Below are 18,040 nucleotides of genomic sequence, written 5' to 3'. Positions count from 1 at the left end.
CTGGTAGTATGCATGATGTCAAAGGTGACTCTCTTGTCAAAAGAGCCCGCTTGAGGTTCGCAAGACATCTCCTCTCGAGGTGTCGGGCTTCGCTCCCGGTATGGCTCTCTCATTACACGAGAGTGCCTTGATGTGTCATTTAGTGTTCAACAAGCGTCCTTCCGCAGAAAATTTGTAGTGTCTCCTCTTTCAGGATGTGATATGATTCTCGGCATTCGATGGTTTCGTGAGCATAACCCTCTTTTTGATTAGGCAGACAATACTCTCACTTTCAATGCGAAAAGTGACTCTCCCATTGTCATTTGTGGGGAGGAAGTTATTAATTCTTCACCTCTCATTTCTAATGTGTAGGCGAAGCTTGAAAAGTAACAGTCTTTTCTTCTCCAAAGCACGACACACATGTTTTGCATGATACAGATGTGATTATTCACAAGGATGATGATTTGCATGATAAATATGTGATTGTTCACCAGAATGATGGTTTAGATGATGGTTTTTCCAGTGAAGCTAACCTCATTGCAGATAAGATCAATCACGTAGAACCGATCTTGGCTCTCAAGTCAAGGTCCAAAGAACCCACTCCGGAAGTATTGTCAACACGCATTGTTCGAGTGTTTCATTCGTGACGGTTTCGTGTATTTTCGTCACCGTCTTTATGTGTCACTTGACACATCTAACCCTATGTGTACGTGGACAAGCTACTTCATGACATGGGTTCAATTCAATTGAGTTTAGCTAGCTTAAAGAGTATTCTGGCACTTTTGTGAGTCTGTTCGTAGACTGTGCATGTCCAGACACTTAGAGTAGATGCATATTCTCTGGTTGCACACAACATGAACATTAGATTCCCATCAGAACCCATCAGGAGCATTTTTACAGTGCATAGACCTATTTTCCCTATTTTTGACATTTTTCACTTATTATTTTTAAGTGACTTTTGTTGGGAACTAGGTAGGGCAAATTCAGTAGCCAAGTATATAAGCAAACCTAGCGCTAGCATTTCTGGCAGAAGAGGCAATAGGAACTTCGCGTTCAATAGGCATCTTCTCACCAAGACCACCTTCCCGCAACAGACCTAGCGTTTTTAGCCCATCTGAAAAGCCTAGCGTTTTTGCATGACGGATCAAAAATAGGTAAAATAGGCTAAATGCATCCCCTGAAGGATTCTGATGGGAATGCTTATGATCATGCTGTGTGCAACCAGAGGATATGCATCTACACTAAGTGCTTGGACATGCACGGTCTGCGAACAGACTCACAAAAGTGTTAGATCACTTCCTATTCTAGATTGACTTGACTGAACTGAACCCTGATCATGTTGTAGCTTGTCCACGACACATAGGGTTGGATGTGTCACGTGACATCCCCTCCTTTTCAAAGTGAGGTACTGGTACCAACTACCGAGCTGTATGGTGTCGAGGGGGATCGCCAATAGCATCCGGAATCCTGGAAGGGATTCTTCGCCGTCCCACTCTGATGTGTGGGTCGTCTAGTACTTGAACTTCATAAAGGTCTGCAACGCTTGCTTCTTTGGGCCGCGCCGAAAGCGACACAAAGTCTTCTGTGGCTCCTTTGATGCTTCAACTTCGTCGAGAGTCATGCTTCTACCTTCTTCAAGAATCTCCATGGCTGAAAATTCCTGAAACCATTTTCAACACAAAACCATGAACATACCTATTCCATGTAAAGTGAGTGTTAAAAATCCAGTCTTCCTCAAAGACTGTGCATGCAATGTAGATGAACAAAGAGATGGAGTGCCAAACTGTTCACCGCACACACGCAAACAATGAGATCGAATCTTTCTCTTATGATCTAAAGCAATCACCTGTGGCAATTTACAACGGAAATGCCCATGCTTGGTGCTCATACTTTCATGTGCTCTTTCTACCATTGTGTCGTGCCAAGGAAGAGACATGGAATGTGACTTCCTTGAATGCATACTTCTCAGCTTTTCATGAACAATCCGTATACATCCGTGCTCATTCATGAGTGAAACGTGCTCAACGTTCAATATGTCATGCCTAGGAAAAGGGATCACATAAAGAAACTGATTAAAATACAGGAAACGATCACGAATGAAACACTCGAACAATGCATGCGTACTAATCATGCGAACACATAATACTTCCTGTGAGGGTTCTTTGGACCTAGGCTCGAGAGCCAAGATCGGTTCTTCCTGTTTGATCGAATCTTCCTGTGGGGGTTCTGTGGACCTCGACTCGAGAGCCAAGATCGATTCTTCGTGATTGATCGAATCTGCAACGAGGTTAGCTTCGCTAGAAAAAGCATCAAGTAGCTCACCATCCTTGTGAACAATCACGCCATCTTCATGCAAATCATCATGGTTGTGAGAAATCACATCTTGATCATGCAAATCATCATGCTCGTGAGAAATCACATCTTGATCATGCAAATCATCATGCTTGTGAGTCTCATCCAGATTATCATGCTTATCATTATCTTCAAATCATCATGCCAATCATGTGTGTCATGCTTTTGAGAAGAAGAGATTGAGAGAGTCTCCTTTTCCTGATTCTCTTGCATCTGTGCTTGAACTTGAGAAAAGAGTCGCAAGAACTCTTTCATGTGTCGGTCGCTCTATTCTTGTCTTGCTTTGGCTTCGCGATGTATGGCTGCCACTCTTTCTTCGTGTTCACGCTCTATTTCTACTTTTCTTTCTGCGTGTCTTGCTTCGCGTCCTAACTTCCTTTCATAAACATCTGCTCCAACTCCTCCATAGGAGTTAGTGAAATCCTTGGCGTAGATGGGGAAGGGAGAGGGTCGGAAAACCTTTTGGTGGGGAAAATTCTTCTTCGCCTCTCTCATGCTCATCACCTCCAAGCGAAGTATCCATTCTGCTTCGAGTGATGACCATTCTGAAGTCGTGGGTTCTTGTGGTCTTGGGTTCTTAAGTTCACGAGGAACTTGAGTTCTTGAGGGTCTTGGTTCTTGAGGTTCTTAAGGTTCTTCTTTCGATTGCAATCTGTGCTAGAGAAGGATCTTCTCTTCACCCGAGTTCTACTCTTTTCCGCGGGCGCACCCCTTGGCGGCCTTGCGCTCACACCAAGGTTGCTTTTTCCACCTCACGTCGAGTGGCCTGCCGCTAAGTGCACGGTCCGCTCTCAATGAGTGAAAAGAGACACAAGGGGAGGCTGGACAAGCCCTTCTTTCTTGGGATTCCTGTCACTCTTCAAAAACACGATTAGGAATCGACACGCCCAAGCGAACTTGGGTTCGTGCGACCGCAACAAGCAAAAAAAAATTATTGTGGTTCTTTCCTTGAGTGATACAGAACACTGCCAAAGCTCTGATACCAATGTTAGGTGCAGTGGAATGAATGTTTGCACTTTGCTCAAGATGAGTGCTGATCACAAACAAAGTGACTGGACACTGTGCGTGCAAGTGTATGAGACTGAGAGATAGAGAGAGAAGAGAATACGACACCAGAGACGACGTAAAACCCTCCTCCAAAGGCCCCACTCTCTATGGCGAGAGCGGTCTACTTATGATTGCACAAATCTCTACAATGCTTGGACTTGCCGACGATGTCGACGACGATGAGGACGACGACGAGACGGGCTGAAATCTGAAAACTTTAAGGGTTGAAATCTGCAAATCTTTATCTATTGAAGTCTGACTCTATGTCGGTGACGATGTCGATGACGACGATGTGACGACGACGCGCTGAAAACGCAGATGTTGAAATCTGCGTTTTCCTGCCTGAATCTATAAACCTTGCGGAATCTGACCGTGCGGCGAGGAACTGCTGTGGGAAGGTGAGATCTACGAGGTTCGGAACTTGATCTGTGGTGTCTAAGGGCTGAAAACTGAAAACGCTGAGGCTTCTTGGTGTTCCGTCGCAGTGAATTTGCAAAACGTTGGGGCGGCTCTGCAAATCAAAAACACTAGGGCTGAAAATGGTTCTGCTGTCGCCGGATGTTCTGCAAATGCAAAACTCTAGGTTGATCTGCTGTGTCTTGACGACGCCGGGGCTGATCTGCTGTGCACAAATTGCCAAGGCTAATTTGATGCAAAAACGCTAGGTCTTCTGTGGAGAAAACGCCAGAGTAGTTGCAGGGGTCGGTCTTGCTGAGAAGTTGCCTGTTGAGCAAGATGCTCTTGTTGCCTCTTCTGCCAGAAAGTGCTAGCTCTGGTTTGCTTATATACAAACTTAGCAAAATTGCCCTACCTACTTTCCAACAAAAGTCACTTAAAAATAATAAGTAAAAAATGTCAAAAATAGGTAAAATAGACTAACTGCACTGGAAAATTCCCCTGAAGGATTCTGATGGATTTTGATGGGAATGCTTATGATCATTCTGTCTCTGCAACCAGAGGATATGCATCTTCACTAAGTGCCTGGACATGCACGGTCTGCGAACAGACTCACAAAAGTGTCAGATCACTTCCTATTCTAGATTGACTTGAATGAACTGAACCCTGATCATGTTGTAGCTTGTCCACGGACACATAGGGTTGGATGTCTCACGTGACAAGCCTCCCCTTGTTTCTCTTTTCAGTCATTGAGAGCGGACCGTGCACTTAGCGGCCGAGCAATCGACGTGAGGTGGGAAAAAGCAACCTTGGTGTGAGCGCAAGGCCGCCAAGGGATGCACCCACGAGAAAGAGAAGAGCTTGGGTAAGAGAAGATCCTTCTCTAACACAGATTGCAAGCTAAAAAAGAACCTCGAGAACCTCAAGAACTCAAGAGCTGAAGAACCTCAAGGACTCGAGAGCCTCAAGAACTCAAGAACTCAAGAACCACAAGAACCCAAGTTCCTCGTGAACTTCAAAAACGAAGATCTCAGTGTATAGTCATCACCCGAAGTGGAATGGATACTTTGGATGAAGGTGATGAGCATGGAGGTGGTGAAGAAGAATTTTTCTCACCAGGAGGTTTTTCCGACCCTCCCCCTTCCCCATCTACGCCACGGTTTGCACCAAATCCTATGGAGGCTTTGGTCAAGTCAATGATGGACATGATGCTACAACAAGAGGCGCAACACGCCACCTTTGATCGCGAGCGCGAGCAAGCGCGCTTGGCGGCCGAAGAAAGAAAAGTAGCCTTAAAGCGTGAGCGTGAGCAAGCGCGCATGGCGGCCGAAGAAAGACGAGGGGCCTTGGAATTAGAACGTGAGGTGCAGAGAGACCAACGCATGCAAGAGTTGGTCTTACAGGTTCTCACCTCGAAGTCCAAGCCACTCAAGGACGTGGGCAAATCATCAGGTAGCAGCGGATTCCAACAACCCCGTCACGAAGAAGTTGACATTCAGTAAGTATGGCAGTAAGATGGATGCTAATGTTATTCATTCTTGGTTGCATCAATTTAATGCTTATTTTGCGACAATAAGAAGACAGGAAATAGCAAAGTTTTGACAGCAGCCATGTATCTTGCCGGTGATGCCATTAATTGGTATCAAGCATGGCAAGACATAGTTACCTGGAACGCGGAACGGGAACAGCGACGGGCCTCCCTGCGGAAACGGGGGAACAACAAGGGGTCTAGAACGGGAACGACACGGAACGGGAGGCATTAAAAACACCCAAATAATGCAATTTTTAGCGTTGTGTTTAAACTTTGGATACAAGTAGTGTTAGAGTCCTTTGACTCTAATACTCACAAAAAACATACCATTCCACCTTATTATGGCTTGATTGCATCGTGTGGTGATGCGCGGTCATAGTACGTTCACAACCGACACAATGCATGCTTGAGATAGAGAGCTTGAGAGAGGCTTCACTTCTTGAGACGAAGGGAGAGAGAGCTTGAAGCCTTGAAAATTGAGGGCAAGCCCAAGAGAGAGAGCTTGAGAGCTTGAGGCCCGAGCGCGAGGGTAGAGGAAGAGAGAGAGAGCCTTGAGGTTTGTTGCATTTGGGAAGGAAAGGGTTGAGGGGGGAGCAATTTATAAGGAAAAACACACACCCAAAATCTGCCCCTTTATGCTTTCTTACCATTGCTGCCGTTCCGGCGTTCCGGGCCGTTCCGAGACGTTTCGGCCCCGTTTCCCCTTGCCGTTCCGGTATTCCCTGGTCTGTCGGAACGCCTGGCCGTTCCGGGCACCTGCAGCCGGCCGGAACGCCGTTCCGGCGTTCCAGGCCTTGGTAGGGGCGTTCCCCGGTAACTTTGTGGCAAGAGGAGCAATTGGCTGCGCACCTAGAGGAAGCCGAGGTAGACGTGCCCCTTTCTTTCAGTTGGGCCGACTTTCAAGACAAGCTCAAGGTGCGGTTCTTGCCGCCTCAGTATCTAGTGCGATTAAAAGAAGATTGGCGCAATCTTAAGCAGAATGGTACTCCAGTCATGTCTTTTTCTAACTGTGTTTTACAGCTTGGCACCCAATTACGCAAATCGGATGCGAAGCGCAAAGAGGCTTTCATTTTCGGGTTTGGACGACTATATCAGGTTTGATGTTAGGTGCAGCGGAATGAATGTTGTATTTTCTCAAGATTAGTGATCTTTATTGCTCAAGGTTCCTTTTAGTTCTTATGGAAGGAGAGAGCCTTCCGTCTTTATGGAGAGTGCTATGATCACGAACAAAGTGAGTGGATATTGTGTGTGCAAGTGAATGAGACTGAGAGAAGGAGAGAAAGATATACGACACCCGAGAGGTTGTAAAACCCTCCTCCGAAGGCCCCACTCTCGTCGGTGAGAGTGGTCTACTTTGATTGCACAAAGGTGTACAATGCGTATGCGATGGACTGATGCAATGGGACTATGCCGATGACGATGACGACTTAGGCTGAAATCTGTGATCTTCTATTGGCTGAATTTCGTGGACTGTTTCGGGGCTGAACTTGACTGTTTTACTGCTATCTTAAGGGCTGAAAATGGTGGAGTTGTCGGGGTTCCTGTGGAGAGGAAAAACGCTGAATTCACTGCACTTCTGGCTGCGTTTTTAGAGAGATTTCCTTGGCTGAAAAACGCTGGGACAGCAGGTCTTTCTTTGCTGAAATTGACAGCCTTCTAGTATTAGTAAATCCCTTTGGCGGTTGTGGTTGCTCTGTTGAATTAATGAAGAAAAATTCTGAACCTGCTGTTGATGCTAGGGTTAGTCAATGGCTGAAAACGCTGATGGTGGTTAGGAGAAAAACGCTAGACGTAGATGCTTTCTGGTGATGGTGGTTGGATAAGGAAACGCCAGGGAACGGGGGGGGGATGGCGGCGGCTTGCTGTGAAGAAAACGCCAAGGTCTGCAAGAGGCTAGGCGATGGTATCTGCTGGGGTGTATTGCTGAGAAGTTGCCTATTGAGCGGGAAGCTCTTGCTGCCTCTTCTGCCAATTACTGCTAACTTGGGTTTGCTTATATATTAACTTAGCAAAATTGCCCTACCTACTTTTGTTGGAAAGTCACTTAAAAATAATAAGTGAAAATAACCAATAAATAGGAAAATAGGCTAAATGCACTGGAAAATTCCCCTAACTGATGCTAATGGATTATGATGCGAATTCCGATGATCATGCTGTGTGCAACCGGAGGATATGCATCTACACTCAGTGACTGGGCATGCACGGTCTACGAATAGACTCACAAAAGTGCCAGATCACTGCTAATCTAAACTGACTAGACTGACTGAACCCTGCTGTCGTATAGCTTGTCCACGGACACATAGGGTTGGGATGTGTCATGTGACATCCCCTCCTTTACAAAGTGAGGTACTGATACCAAACTGTATGGCGTCGAGGGAGATCGCCAATAGCATCCGGAATCCTGGAAGGGACTCTTCGCCGGCCCACTCTTATGTGTGGATCGTACGATACTTGAACTTCATAAAGGTCTGCAATGCTTGCTTCTTTGGGCCGCGCCGAAAGGGACTCAAAGTCTTCTGTGGCTCCTTTGATGCTTCAACTTCGTCTAGAGTCCTGCTTCTTTTGTCTTCAAGAATCTCCATGGCTGAAAATTCCTGAAACCATCTCCAACACAAAACCATGAACATACCCATTCCATGTAAAGTGAAGGAAAAAAATCTTGTCTTCTCTAAAGACTGTGTATGCAATGTAGATAAACATAGAGACTGAGTGACAACCCGTTCATCGAACACATGCAAACAATGAGATCGAATCTTTTTTGTTTGATCGAAATCAATCAACTGTGGCAAATCATAATAGAAATGCCCATGCGTGGTGCTCATACTATCATGTGCTCTTTCGGAAATTGTGTCATGCCAAGGAAGAGACATGGAATGTGACTTCCTTACATACAAACTTTTTAGCTTTTGATGAAAAATCCGCATACATTTGTGCTCATCCATGAGAGAAACGTGCTCAATATACAATATGTCATGCCTAGGAAAAGGAATCACGTAACGATGTTGACTAAAATACAGGAAACCTTCATGAATGAAACACTCGAACAATGCGTGCGTATCAATCATGCGAACACATAATACTTCTTGTGAGGGTTCTGTGGACCTAGGCTCGAGAGCTAAGATCGGTTCTTCCTGAATGATCGAATCGTCTTGTGGGGGTTCTTTGGACCTCGATTCGAAAGCCAAGATCGGATCTTCGTGATTGATCGAATCTACAACGAGTTTAGTTTCGCTAGGAAAAGCATCCACTAACACATCATCCTTGTGAACAATCACATCATCTTCATGCAATTCATCATGCTTGTCTTTTTCATCCAAATCATCATGCAAATCATTATCATTCAGATCATCATGCTTCTCATAATCATGCAAATCCTGTGTGTCATGCTTTGGAGAAAAAAAGACTGAGAGAGTCTCCTTCTCCTGAATCCTTTCAATCTTGTCCTGCATATTAGCAATAAGAGATGGAGAAGGAACAATGTCCTCTCCATGAATGACAATGGGAGAACCGCTTTTGGCATTGAGAGTGAAGGTGTTAGTCTCCCAATCAATGAGAGGGTTATTATCACGAAACCATCGAATGCCCAAAATCATATCACATCCTGAGAGAGGAGAAACAACAAATCTTCTAGTGAAGGCAGCTTTTTGAATTACAAACAACACATCAAGGCACTCCTCTGTGATGAGAGCGTCCATACCAGGACGAAAGCCAGAGACTTCGATAGGAGATCTCAGACTAACTTCGAGGCGGGCTCTCTCAACAAGAGAGGAACTGATCACATCATGCATACTACCTGGATCAAACACTATGACAAAACGGTGCCCCGACGTACGACCATAACATTTAATGAGAAAATCATCAATGGGAGGGTCTTGAGAAACTTGGGGCACACTCGTGTTATCATTCATTGCATTGACAGATGTAGTGGGTGCTGTGGGTTCTTTAGATTCATTCGATTCAAGCTTAGGACATGTTCGTTTTATGTGACCCTTAATGTGACAATGAAAACAACGACCTTCCTTAGAATAAGTGCTTTGTTCTTCCGACATGATGTATCCTCCTACAATTCCTTGTGCTACCTTTTCATCTGGAGTAAGTTTAGGTTTAGTAGTTGTGTTAGTCTTACCCTTAGATTCATTGGAAGGATTCTTTGATGAGAGACTGTTGGAAGATTGGTTAGAAGAGTTATCATTCTTACCATTCTTACCGTTCTTATCGTTCTGAGGGTTTTGAGAAGTCTGCGAGGTACTTCTGGAAGTCTAACTTGATGTATTCGTCTAACCCAAAGAGAAAAGCCTCTTTGCGCTCATCATCCGACTTGCGTAATTGAGTACCTAGCTGCAAAACACGATTAGAAAAAGACATAACCGGCATACCATTTTGCTTGAGAGCGCGCCAATCGTCCTTCAATCGTGCGAGGTACTGAGGTGGCATAAACCGCGCCTTGAGCTTGTCTTGGAAATCAGCCCAACTAAAAGAGGGGGGTGTGAAATCGTCTGCTGCCTCTAGGTGCACGGCTAGCTGTGCCTCTTGCCATGCGTGGTACCAATTGGTGGCATCACTGGCAAGGTACATAGCTGTCGTCAAAACTTTGCTATTTCCTGTCTTCTTAGTTGTCGCAAAATAAGCATTAAATTGATGCAACCAAGAATGAATAACTGTAGCATCCATCTTACCGTCATACTTACTGAAAGTCAACTTCTCTGTGACTAGATGGTTGGAATCCGCATCGTGGCTTGCGCCACTTGATAAACTCCCACGATCTTTGGGTGGTTCGGTCTTCGAGGCTAGGACTTGGGTAAGCAATTCTTGAGTGCGTAGCTCTCGTCGAGCTTCACGCTCGGCTTCCAAGGCTGCGGCTCTTGCTGCCGCTTCCTCCTTTCATAGTTCTTTTCTTTCTTTTCTTGCGTCGCGTTCGCGTTCTAAAGCAATGCGATTTTCTTCTTGTTGTGCGACCTTGGCTGCGTGGTCTGCGGCCATTCTTGCAATTCTGTCGTCGCGCTCACGGTCCTGAGCAAAGCGCTCACGTTCCTGAGCAAGGCGATTTGCTTCTTGTCTATCCATCATGGACATCATCTGCTTGACCATTTCCTCCATAGGGTTTGGTGCACTTGGTGGCGTAGATGGCGAAGGGGGAGGGTTGAAGAAATCATCTCCAGGTGGGGACGAGTCTTCGTCGCCTCTCTCATGCTCATCACCTGTATGCGAAGTATCCATTCCGCTTCGGGTGACGACCATGCACTATGATCTTGGGGTCTGAAGCTCGCGAGGAACTTGGGTTCTTGAGGGTCTTGGTTCTTGAGGTCCTTGATTTGTGAGAATCTTGGGTTCTTGAGGTTCTTGAGTCTTGAGGGTCTTGGGTTCTTGGGGTTCTTGAGTTCTTGAGGGTCTTGAGGTTTTCTTTCGCTTGCAAATCGCGTTGAAGAAGGATCTTCTCTTCACCCGAGTTCTACCCTTTTTTGCAGGCGCACCCCTTGGCGGCCTTGCGCTCACACCAAGGTTTCTTTTTCCCACCTCACGTCGATTGGCCGGCCGCTAAGTGCACGGTCCGCTCTCAATGAGTGAAAAGAGACATAAGGGGAGGCTGGACAAGCCCTTCTTTCTTGGGATTCCTGTCACTCTTCAACAAAACACGATTAGGAATCGCCACGCCCAAGTAAACTTGAGTTCGTGCGACCTCAACAAGCAAAAAAAATTCTTGTGGTTCTTGTGGTTCTTTCCTTGAGTAATGCAGAACACTTCCAAAGCTCTGATACCAATGTTAGGTGTAGCGGAATGAATGTTGTATTTTCTCAAGATTAGTGATCTTTATTGCTCAAGGTTCCTTTTAATTCTTAGGGAAGGAGAGAGCCTTCCGTCTTTATGGAGAGTGCTATGATCACGAACAAAGTGAGTGGATATTGTGCGTGCAAGTGAATGAGACTCAGAGAAGGAGAGAAAGATATACGACACCCGAGAGGTTGTAAAACCCTCCTCCGAAGGCCCCACTCTCGTCGGCGAGAGTGGTGTACTTTGATTGCACAAAGGTGTACAATGCATATGCGATGGATTGATGCAATGGGACTATGCTGATGACGACGACGGTGATGACGATGACGACTTAGGCTGAAATCTGTGATCTTCTATTGGCTGAATTTCGTGGACTGTTTCGGGGCTGAACTTGACTGTTTTACCGCTATCTTAAGGGCTGAAAATGGTGGAGTTGTCGGGGTTCCTGTGGAGAGGAAAAACGCTGAATTCACTGCACTTCTGGCTGCGTTTTTAGAGAGATTTCCTTGGCTGAAAAACGCTGGGACAGCAGGTCTTTCTTTACTAAAATTGACAGCATTCTAGCGTTAGTAAATCCCTGTGGCGGCTGTGGTTGCTCTACTGAATTAATGAAGAAAAACTCTGAACCTGCTTCTGATGCTAGCGTTAGTCAATGGCTGAAAACGCTGATGGTGGTCAAGAGAAAAACGCTAGACTTAGATGCTTTTTGGCGATGGTGGTTGGATAAGGAAACCAGGAAACTGGGGGGGGGGGGGGGGGGGGGGGGGGGGGGGGGGGGGGGGAAAACTCCAAGGTCTGCAAGAGGTTAGGCGATGGTATCTGCTGGGGTTCTGAGGGGGGGTACTGCTGAGAAGCTGCCTGTTGAGCGGGAAGCTCTTGCTGCCTCTTCTGCCAATTACTGCTAACTTGGGTTTGCTTATATATTAACTTAGCAAAATTGCCCTACCTACTTTTGTTGGAAAGTCACTTAAAAATAATAAGTGAAAATAACCAATAAATAGGAAAATAGGCTAAATGCACTGGAAAATTCCCCTTACTGATGCTAATGGATTATGATGGGAATTCCGATGATCATGTTGTGTCGCAATTGGAGGATATGCATCTACACTCAGTGACTGGGCATGCATGGTCTACAAATAGACTCACAAAAGTGCCAGATCACTGCTAATCTAAACTGATTGGATTGACTGAACCCTGCTGTGGTATAGCTTGTCCTCGGACACATAGGGTTGGGATGTGTCACGTGACATTTGATATGGAAGTCTTCGATCCCGTAGTCCTCAACAAGGCGGTAGCGGGATTGCTCTCGCACAGGAGATGGAAGCACAATAAGGGAAAGCCTAAGGAGAACAAGTCTTCTCAAAGTACCCCTCAAAACTCGCAAAACGGTAAGAACGGTAAGAATGGTAACTCTTCTCTAGTCTCTCATAAAAGAACTCACAAAATGAATTCAAGGATAAAGCTAACACAATTACTAAACCTAAGCTCACCGTAGTTGAAAAAGCAGCACAAGGAATTTTAGGAGGATACATCACGTCAGAAGAACAAAGCATTTATTCTAAGGAAGGTCGATGTTATCATTGTCACATCAAGGGTCATATAAAGAAAACATGTCCTAAGATTGAATCTAATGAATCTAAAGAACCCACAGAACCCACATCCTCTATTAATGCCATATATGAGAACAGAGTGTGACTCAAGTTTCTCATGCGTTTTGTCATATTATTTGATCTAGGCAGTATGCATGATGTGATAACTGACTCTCTTGTCGAAAGAGCCCGCTTGGAGATTAGCAAGACATCTCCTTTTGAGGTGTCGGGCTTCGCTCCCGGTATGGACTCTCTCATTACACAAGAGTGCCTTGATGTGTTATTCACTGTTCAACAAGCGTCCTTCCGCAGAAAATTTGTAGTATCTCCTCTTTCAAAATGTGATATGCTTTTAGGCATTCGATGGTTTCGTGAGCACAACCCTCTCATTGATTGGGCAGCCAAGACTTTCACTTTCAATGCCAAAAGTGACTCTCTTATTGTCATTCGTGGGGAGGAAGTTGTTCATTCTTCATCTCTCATTTCTGATGTGCAAGCGAAGCTTGAAAAGAATCAGGAGAAGGAGACTCTCTCAGTCTTGTCTTCTCCAAAGCACGACATTACATGATTTGCATGATATAGATGTGATAATTCACAAGCATGATGATTTGCAGGATAAAGATGTGATTGTTCACAAGGACGATGGTTTAGTTGATGCTTTTTCTAGTGAAGCTAACCTCATGGCAGGTTCGATCAATCACGAAGAATTGATCTTGGCTCTCGAGTCAAGATCTAAGGAACCCTTGCAAGAAGTATTGTGTATGCGCATGATTAGTCAATATGCATTGTTAGTGTTTCATTCGTGACGGTTTCCTGTATTTTAGTCACCGTCTTTATGTGTTCCCTTTTCATAGGCATGCCATATTATACGATGAACACGATTCACTCATGAATGAGTACGGATGTATGCGGATTACTCATGAAAGATGAAATTTTTGCATTCAAGGATTTCACATTCCATGTCTCTTCCTTGGCATGACACATTATCAGAAAGAGCACAAGAAGGATTGAGCATTGAGCATCGGCATTTCCATTGTGATTCACCACAGTTGATAGATTTAGATCAGAAAGGCAAGTTTTGATTCCAATTTTTGCGTGTGTTTGATGAACGGTTTGACACTCCGTCACTTTGTTCATTTGCATTGCATACACAGTTTTTTCCGAAAGCATAGTCTTTTTCCAGTCACTCTACATGGAATGGGTATGTTCATGTTTTTGTGTTGGAAGTGGTTTCAGGAATTTTTCTTCTCGGAGATTCTTGATGATGGACCTACGTCCATAGACGCAGTTGGACCATTGAAGCAGCCTCATATGACTTTGTGTCGCTTTCGGCGCGGCCCAAAGAAAAAGCGTTGCAGACCTTTATGAAGTTCAAGTATCGCACATTCCACGCATCAGAGTGCGCCGACGAAGAGTCCTTCCCCGGATTCCGGACGCCATTGGCGATCTCCCTCGACGCCATACAGTTCGGTACCACATGCACGCTACTTCATGACTAGGGTTCAATTCAGCTTAGGAAGTGTTCTGGCACCTTTGTGAGTCTGTTCGCAAGCCGTGTATGTCCAGGCACTTAGAGTAGTTGCATTTCCTCTGGCTGCACAGAACATGATCATTAGATTACAGTCAGTACCCATCAGGAGCATTTTACAGTGCATAGAACCCATTTTCCCTATTTTAGCCATTTTTCACTTATTATTATTAAGTGACTTTGTTGGGAAATTGGGTAGGGCAAATTGGCTAAGCAGATATATAAGAAAAGCTAGCACTAGCACTTTCTGGCAAAAGAGCCAACAGAGACATAGTGTCTGACAGTGCACCTTCTCAGCAAGACCCCGACAAGACTACCTAGTGTTTTTGCAGCAGATGGCCCTAGCGTTTTCAGCAGCAACTTAGCTAGCGTTTTTCATCAAGATCAGCCCTAGCGTTTTGCAGATTGCAGATCAGCCTAGCGTTAGCAGTTTCCAGCATATGATCCCAGCGTTTTTGCAATTGCAGATTACCATAAGCGTTTTGCAGATTCCCTGCGACAGACCATCTACTGCATCAGCGTTTTCAGTTTTCAACGATCAGACTCCGCACTGCAGCCCCCAAACCTCGCAGATGTTAGCTTCCCGCAACAGATCCTCACCGCACGGTCAATTCAGCCAGCGTTTGCAGATTCAGCAGATTTCAGCATCTGCGTTTTCGGCGCACCGTCGTCGCGTCGTCATCATCGCCGTCGTCATCGACATAGAGTCAAAATTCAACAGATAGCAAATTTGCAGAATTCTGTCCCTAGCGTTTTCAGTTTTCAGCTGTTTCGTCATCGTCATCATCATCGTCGACATCGTCGGCAAGACCATTGCATTTACGCCATTGTAGAGATTTGTGCAATCAGTAGCAAAGACTTCTCTGGCCATCGAGAGAGGGGCCCTTGGAGGAGGGTTTGACAACTTTTCTGGTGTCGTATTCTTCTCTCTCTATCTCTCAATCTCAGCACCTTCATTCATAGTGTTTATTCACTTTGTTTGTGATCATTTGCACTCTCTCATTAAAGAAATTGAAGGCTTTCCCTTCCGTAAGTAAAAGGAACCCTTGAGCACAGTTCGGAGCACTCATCTTGAGCAAAGTTCAACATTCACTTCCGCTGCACCTTACAAACTTGGAGAAAACAAAAAAAAAACAGCAAGCTTCTTCTTTCTCAATCATGTCCAAGACCGCACCGGTTCAGCCATATCCGAGCACTTAGGTGGCCGTAACACCATAGAGCTTTGATACCATGTCAAAGGTGGCAGCGGAAGATGCAACGAGGACAAGACCTGGCTCGTGATCCGGTGGGTACCTCGACTGCAATCTAGAACACCTGCAATGCCAAACACATGAACAAGGCACACCTGTCGAGAAGAGAGATCTGATATGGAGAGAAGAGGTGAGCATGTCTCATGTAGAGAGCATGGAACCTCCTCTCATGTGCCTGCACCTCTGCTGTGGTGCTCTGCAACATGGCGATCACATCATCTCCGTGTAGATGCTCTGAGGGGGAAAACGCTAGGGAACCAACCTACTGCCCGTGATGTGCTGCCCAAGAGAAAAACGTTGGGGCTGCTAGGAGGTGAAAATGCCAGGCTGCTAGGAGGTAAAAACGCCAAGCTTCTAGGAGGTAAAAACGCCAAGCTGCCCCCTGAGGTGCCCTTGAGAGGGCGCCCCTAACTGGGGCTGAACTGCATGTGCTCATAGGCTGCCCCTCCTCCCCTGCCTATATAGGCCATAAAGCTGGCTGCCCGACCCAAATACTCAGCCCCACGACTTGGAAAAGAAGGAAAAAATATGGGATGGGTACCAGATGCATGGGAAAAATAGGGTGAGCCTGGGATAAAATATCCCAGGCCTCCAGGAGCCTATGTGACCATGGAACAGAGCCAAAACCTGAGCTAAACATGGCTAGACATGACTTGACATGAGAGAACAACCTCACACTGGCCGGGCACAGCCACAAAACAACCCTCACTCTCTAATCTGCTCCTGGGAGATACCAGAGCTACCACGGGACAGGAATATGAGCTCTAACAGAACTTTGTGTTGATGTATGCTCATGTGTGTGCGTGCGTGTGTGGTGTGTCGTGTTGGGGAGCATATGTTAGTACCTAGTTCTACACCTACTATTGGGCACTGACGATGTTAGTGGGGATGTCGTGGTTTTTAGTCAATACTATGCATGATGGAGCTGATGGTAATATTGTCTTGTGGGTGACTACCATGGGTCTATACCTTGCACTTTCCTTCAAGGGTGAATCTGGTCCTCTGGATTCATCTAGGTATATTTTTTAGTCGTATAGCGGATAGCCAGACTTCACATTGTGAAGTTTTCGTCCCAGTTACGGCCAGTTGATATTGTGCTATTTCTTTCTATCTTTTGTGGTGCGTATGCCCTATCAACGACCTCATTTTTGTGCTAATTTTTCCGATTTAATGCTTCTTTTAGTGCTAGGCTTCATTATGGCCGAGTCTGTCTTGATCTCTGGAGTCATGACAGAAACTCAGTACGCTGAACTTTGTGTTGCTGCTCATGTGTGTGTGTGCGTGTGGTGTGGGTGTTGTGTTGGGGGAGCATACGTTAGTACCTAGTTCGACACCCACTATTGGGCACTGACGACGTTAGTGGGGATGTCGTGGTATTTAGTCAATACTATGCATGATGGAGCTGATGGTTATATTGTCTTGTGGGTGACTACCATGGGTCTATACCTTGCACTTTCCTTCAAGGGTGAATTTGGGCTTATCCTGGATTCATCTAGGTATGTTTTTTAGTCGTATAGCGGACGTGCAGACTTCACATTGTAAAGTTTTCGTCCGAGTTACGGCTAGTTGATATTGTGCTATTTCTTTCTATCTTTTGTGGTGCGTATGCCCTATCAACGACCTCATTTAATGCTTCTTTTAGTGCTAGTCTTCATTATGGCTGAGTCTGCCCTTGATCTCCGCAGTCATGATAGAAACTTAGTACGCTGAACTTTCTGTTGATGTATGCTCATGTGTGTATGTGCGTGTGTTGTGTGTTGTGCTGGGAAGCATATGTTAGTAGTAGTTCTACACCCACTATTGGGCACTGACGACGTTAGTAGGGATGTTGTGGTATTTAGTCAATACTATGCATGATGGAGCTGATGGTTATATTGTCTTGTGGGTGACTACCATGGGTCTATACCTTGCATTTTCCTTCAAGGGTGAATCTGGGCTTATCTTGGATTCATCTAGCTCTCTCTCTCTCTCTCTCTCTCTCTCTCTCTCTCTCTCTCTCTCTCTCTCTTCAAGTTCAGTTCAGTTATTTGTAGTTTCTCTTTGTGTGATGCTATCGATTTCTTGCTTGGAGTGTCCAAGCTTGTAACAATAACAAGCACAATTGCATACAAATTGTGCCTCAGTCTCCACTTCCTCTATGTATAGCCTGCAAAGTTTGGCCTCTCTTGTGATGCCGATTGCTGACCTGCCTTATTATTAAGAGGTGAGAAGTCGCTCTGAGCTAGCTAATAATTAATATCACATGTAAGCGATGTGGTAGGAATAGATCCATGTAGGTTGAGCGCTGAATAAACCTATCTTGTGCTAGCACAAGAAACTGATCTTTGTAGTAGGCCATTGTGGTGGGCAAGGGCTATGCTGGTGCCATCCATGTTCTCTCTGTGTGTCTCTGTTCGAGCTTGTCTCCCTACCCTCTTCCTCTCCTTACAAAAGAGGGAGACAAGGCATGCAAATATAGTCATTGATTATAGCCAGTTCTAATCATAAATCAACTCTGTACTAACCTGCAGCTACTCTTGGGCACTGATGACGAGTGGGATATGGGATAGGCTATGCATGATAAAAGTGATGATCTTAATCTTTCTGTCTAGACAATCAG

At 45.4% G+C, this 18,040-nt stretch overlaps 1 protein-coding gene across 2 annotated transcripts in view; it reads left to right on the top strand.

Moving 5' to 3' along the window:
- The window catches only part of LOC147456772 (beta-amylase 3, chloroplastic-like), a 53,634-nt gene that overhangs the window by 20,281 nt on the left and 15,313 nt on the right, over positions 1 to 18,040 (top strand). The window lies entirely within an intron of this gene.

Source organism: Adiantum capillus-veneris, chromosome 5 (genome assembly GCF_014529385.1).
Source record: "Adiantum capillus-veneris isolate H3 chromosome 5, ASM1452938v2, whole genome shotgun sequence".
In the NCBI taxonomy this organism is placed as follows: domain Eukaryota; kingdom Viridiplantae; phylum Streptophyta; class Polypodiopsida; order Polypodiales; family Pteridaceae; genus Adiantum; species Adiantum capillus-veneris.
Note: the sequence above shows the minus strand (reverse complement) of the source record. Positions and strands in the feature narration are given on the sequence as shown.